Source organism: Phyllobates terribilis, unplaced genomic scaffold, assembly GCF_046119375.1.
Source record: "Phyllobates terribilis strain yellow unplaced genomic scaffold, ASM4611937v1 Scaffold_2__4_contigs__length_985480577, whole genome shotgun sequence".
Lineage (NCBI taxonomy): Eukaryota > Metazoa > Chordata > Amphibia > Anura > Dendrobatidae > Phyllobates > Phyllobates terribilis.
Window position 1 is genome coordinate 690,923,915 of NW_027362762.1, and position 6,000 is coordinate 690,929,914.

The 6,000-nt window shown below is 35.2% G+C and overlaps 1 protein-coding gene across 1 annotated transcript in view; it reads right to left on the minus strand.

Annotated features, from left to right (window-relative positions):
• CNTN2 (contactin 2) overlaps positions 1–5,753 on the minus strand; it is a 50,476-nt gene extending 44,723 nt beyond the window's left edge. The window contains exon 1 of the mRNA XM_073666993.1: positions 5,552–5,753. The gene's annotated coding sequence lies outside the window, so the exon portion shown is untranslated. The remainder of the gene's footprint in view (positions 1–5,551) is intronic.
• Positions 5,754–6,000: the final 247 nt, after the last annotated feature.

Consider the following 6,000-nt stretch of genomic DNA (forward strand, 5'->3'; position numbering starts at 1 on the left):
TTTTTGACAGCAATATCATTTACCTTGCATAGTGTTCCTTCTAAGTTATTGCATGTCTGAATAGACTTCCATGGTTTGATTTAGCATAAAAGATTTTAACTGCCAATCTAATTGCTCTTTATAAAAGTGATAAAAAAGATTAAAATTCTTTTCTGTCATCTGGTAAAAAAAAATCAATCTGTTCTTTGCCAAATTAGGCTTGGAAAACTTTGACCCGCAGTAAAATGTATATTTCTAAATTGACATGAAATATTTTTAAGTGATTAAAAATATTAAATGGATTTGCATTAATGAACAGTATAAAAGATATCAACTGCGGGTTAGTTGGACCTATAACTTAGCCATCATACATCATCTCATTAAGGCGCATCCCTAATTAATTTCTATGATCTCATCTGAGATTACGAGACGTTACTTAGCGTGTAATGAGAAAGATGAGCAGGTCTGATTTATGGTTTTCCATTAGTGTTTGTTGAAGTTATAAATGACACTCGACCCTGTGTCTTCTCTATCAAACACTACAGGACTTATCCCACTACCATTATAATCCATCTCATCTGAGGACACATTACAAAGTATCCTTTTAAAATGATTAAAATAAAGCAAAGTGAGTGCCTTTATTCTGCACTTAGGGTTTATGACCAATGACTGAAATTTATTAAATATTTAAGATACAGTCAAATATGTCATACATCAATGATATTGGATCAAGTTTAGGAAAAAGCTTTAATGATGAATTTGTGGGTAATATTTCTTAATAAAAATTAAAATCTGTCCATTGTGCAGTCATTTGGCAACACGTGAGATGAGAGATGTGCTTTGGATATTCGTGGAGATGATAAAATACATGATTCTGGAAGTTTCTTTTTCAGTGCAAACAATAAGTATATCATAGGTGCACATAGGATACTTTTAGGAATTCTTTTTAGAGAATTTAGTAAGATATTTTTTACTATAGAAATCGGTGACTATGATATCTTTGGAATAGCAAGGGCTCTAGATCCTGAATCGTTGGACACCTGACATAGATATGTTGTGGATCCAGCAAGTGCCAGGGTGATGTGCTATTATATGGCCCATAAACATTAGCACTTTAAGTTATTTAGACTATACTTGAAAATAGAAGATGTTTTACGTCAGAGACTATACTATTGTCAATCGGCAGGAAGTGTTCATCCACTGTTTCAGTGGCTATTGTTGAACTATTGATTTTTTGTTGCACTTGCAGACAACAGGCTGATCAATATATGTGCAGAACAAGCAATTGTTGTTTTTTTTTATAACTTGAATCTGTTTTTTTTCTTTAATACATACTCATCAAAAAACACAAATCAGATGGAAAATTTGGGCTTTGACCCACCTTATGAAATGCTTTCTTTCACTTAGGGTCTACCATTGTACCTGTCTCACATTAACACATGTGGCAGTTATATGGTTTCTATATGGAAAATCTAACACATCTTGCTCCATTCTAGAATCAGCTATGTAGATTGCAATATTTATGACATGCTCTCCCCAAAACACTCAATTTTAAGAAAAAAAAAGAGATTTGGGGAAAAATTTACATTACAGAGATTTTTTTAAATAATTTTATCAAATAGAATATTTTTTTTGTCAATTGTGCAAAGATTTATAAAGACATTATGCAGAGCTTAACAGGAAAAAAAAGATGTCACCATACATGGCACCATTGTCATATTTATCACTAGCTGAATAAGACCTAACATGTAACCTATTTGCACGTTTTTACTTATGGAAACAGTGGTATGGTTATATTGGCCTTATAACAATGACACCTTTTTTGCACAAATTCGATGTGCCAGAGATGAGAAATCAAAAATAGAAGCCATATGAAAATCAGGCTGGAAGTGTGCTGGGGCGTGTCTTGTGCACTTTAACAGTTTTTTTGGGGGGAGTGGGATTTCTTGACACTCCCCAGTGCACTTTCCTCCTGATTTGCATATGGGTTTTATGCTAAATTCTAACCATTGGCACATAGGATGAGGTATGATATTCATTAGAGGGCAGGTGCCTATATAACCATACCACTACTTCCATATGTGATAATGACATGTTCCCTTAAATTCATATGTAGAAATCAACTCTGTTGCATAATTGGTGAAGCCAATAGGTCTTACACTACATATTTCTACTGTTATAGCCTTGTGATTGTTGCCAGCAAAATGAACTTAGTTTGCTCTTTAATTAAATTGAACATTTCATACTGCTTCTCTGATTTCTTTCTTTTTCTTCTTACTCATGAAAAAAAAAAACTGCACTTTCAGATTTTAAAATGCGTTTTTTACTTGTGACTCGGGCACTTAAAATGAAGAACCTAAAATTACAAAGCATGGTTCATTACTTTTTAACATTCTGCTGCTACTACTGTGGATTGGAGTTTCATTTGTCTGATTTTCAATAGAAGCCACGTTTGCAGCTAGCTAAATTACTAGTCAATAGGAAGAAATATAGAAGTCTTGTGAGTCACTCTGTTTTATAGCAAACACTATTGCACCTCATTGACCCCATTTCTTGCCATGATTAAAACCATATACCTTCTTTGTCTCTGCCTATATATGTAGTCTACATGTTATAATATTATATGACACTGCAGCATTTAGTTGGTGACTATAAGTTTATTACATTATTATATTTTCTGTTATTCTACACCTGGGGAGGCATAGACTATATATGGATCAGTAGTAACATAAGGTCCATACAGTTGTGTGTGGTCTGGTACAGGACTTGTTCAGTTGCCAGCCACACTGAGTATTTGTCCACTTCCTAAGCTGCTTCTAATACAGCGTCCATCACCCCAGGCTACTTATACTTAGGGTATGCCGCAACAGATGGGTCAAAAACCATCAAGGGCCAAAAGAACAAATGAAATGAATGAATGTGTTGTGCTCAGATGAAACGTACATTTGGGAAGCGTTTAGTTCCTTGAAAATTACTTTCAATTAAAAAAAAATGAAATATGGGGATTTGATCTAATTATAGTAGAAAACTACTAGCTATTATTGTGGCAGATGTATCAACTAACACACAAAGTGCATGTATTTTACAAGCTACATCTTTTGCTTTCTAAGCTTTTATGATACATTGCCAAATGGACATTGTGATGTATATTGTGTATCAGAGGCTGCGATGGAGCAGTTTAGGGTATTTCTACTTATTTCTATTGATGATTTTTTTTACCTACTAAAGAGTCATAATGAAACATCCCTTAAAAAAATGATATATTTAAATAATACAACCATTGTAAAAAAAAAAATAACAAAAAAGTATACATCACATTAAAAGCAGAGAGGAGACATTTTTCTATAAATGCATATCTATTAAAAAGCAACGCTTGGAGGTGTCCAGAGCTCAGTTAGCAGTTTGTGCACTTGAAGTAAGGCTTGTGAATCCAGTAATATATTGCAACTGGTTAAATAACAAATTGGTGGGTTCCAAAACACCCCAGGTGCACAGCATCCAATAGTAAAATAAAATCTCATTTATTGAACTTCCAGAAAACAACCCATTTTGGGGATTTGAACACATTTCTTACCTTTACAGAAAGAGGGATAGTTGCTGTAAAATTACAAACTTGTTACAGGGAAATAAATCCCCAAAACGCGTTGTTTATGGAAGTTTAATATATTAAATTGTACTTTATTACTGGCTGTTGAACACTTCTGGTCTTTTGGAACCCACCAGTTTTGCATCTAAGCAATTGCCACATATTATTGAATTCACATTTTTACCCTGTGAAAGTTTGGCACCCTGAAGCCAGAGGAATCCAAACACCGGCTACCTACATCCATACATTATTTACGCTTTTCAATAGTGTTGTGCCTGTTCTTGCACAACCCTTTTAAGAGAACACCCATCTTCAGCATTTTTTTATCCATTGTATATTATTATTTTTCTATCTTTTTTAACCCAATGTAGTGACTATTTCTGTCCTTTTTTTATTCTACATGCCACTTCTCATCTGAATTAGGGCTTATCTCTTTTAGTAAGGAATGCATTACTCTTACTTATAAGGATGCATTACTTGTAGGAAGCCTTTACTCTTTCATATAATGTAAAGTAAGTTGCAAGGTAATTGCTATAGTCTTGTGGGGCTGGGAAACTGTCTCTCTTTAAGGAAACCAGCTGTGCATGGAGTCTTTTAGGTAATGGTCTATTGGAAAAGAGATAATTAGAAAAAAAAGTTACTTTTTATGATAAGAAGATGGTTGGGTTTTACAAGCTACAAAAACAAGACAGTAAATAATTGAATTGAATTAAACTTCTCAATTTCCCTTCTTCATGAGTTTTCCCTTCCTGGTACCTATCTATTATTTTAGAATCCCGATGTAGCTGAGAATTGACTTTCCAACTATTTGGATCTAAAAAGTGCACAGAAGTTTTGCCAATTTATAGAACAGTTGCTAACATTCAAGTAAGACTTTAGGCCTTCACTTTAGAAATGAATAATACAAGAGTATTTAAGAACCATGGAATGAATGTCATTCACCATATCTTTTACCAAATTTACTAAACGTTATGTGTATCATAAGAACAAAGATACCGGCAACAGCTCTTGTTGGCATTTTGACGCTGTGGTCAGAGGAAGGCAATCCATGCATTTAGAGAAATCTGGCCATAAACTATCCTCACCATTGTAGCCTAAATGGAGCATCCTTTAGACGTGTTTATGGGGTCAAAAGTCAGGCCGTGACTTCTGTATACTACCAGCTATATTACTTACTCCTTTTTTTCTATATCTCTTCTATATAAGTTTGTCTTCAACTTCTTCTTGTGCTGTCTTATTTTTCAACACTGATCCACTCAGTTTCATCCAAACTTTGGGCCTACTCAATACATAGTTCATATAGATGCTTTAATCTATATTGTTTTTTACCTATAAGTCAATTGTTTATTGTACATTCTTAATGTACAGACTTCTTACCCTACTAATTCCAGAAATCTGCAGATGATATTGCCAGTTTCTCACAGATTTATTCTAATACTTTATTATAGAGTATTTCCACTTTGAAAACGGCCTCTGAACAAGTAATCAATAACTTGGCTCACTTGGGTGTATGCAATTTTTTGCAGATTTTCTGGACCTCATTGTCAGACTGCTGTCATGCTATGAAGTCACTCAAACACTAGTTGTGAGTTTAGACTTCCATGCAGCACCACCAGCATCATATCTGGACCGTCCTGCCTCGCAGTCGCAGTTCTTAAGGCCATACTGAAGAACCTTAGACTATTGCTAATACATCTACTAAGGCTAATACATAGACTCAGCAGTCTGTGCCTTCTTGCTTCTAGGTATTTTGCCAAGACATGCATTCCTGTACACCTCCGGTCATTTAGATTTGGATGCAAACCTTTACATTTGAATATATATGATACTGTAAGACACAATTTCAAGACAAATTCTTCTAACAAATTGGGTGTCCCGCAACGATATGTGCACATCACTAATAGTAATATATAAAAAAAAATCTAAGTCGGCAATAAATAAATGATTAAATGGCAGCCTTATCTAGTGATGCAAAATAAACCCTACCTGAATTAAAAAAGACAGGTGCCAATGCCACAGCAGCGGGTACTTCTGTCGCTCTCTTCACATCACATACAGAAATCTGCAGCAAGGAGGGAGGGTGCAAGCTCAATGCTGTGGATATATATATGTGTGTGTATCAGGATACTGCAAGCTGACTGCATCAGTATACGCTCCTCCTCTCTCTCCTTCTCTCACTCTCTTATTCTCTCCCTCCCTTTTTCCTCAGTCTCCCTCTAACTCCCTCCCTTTCCCTCCGGAGTCCTCCCTGAGAGGGCAGGAGCACAGACACACTGGCAGATGCACAGACGGTGCCAGTTTTTTTTGCACTGGTATATTATACTGTAGATAAATGTAGACGTTCTCCTGTTGTGTCATCCTATAACAGGGATTGCTATATGCTCCCTAGCATTGCACAACAGCCATGAACTTCATGCTGCAGTCATTAAATGGAG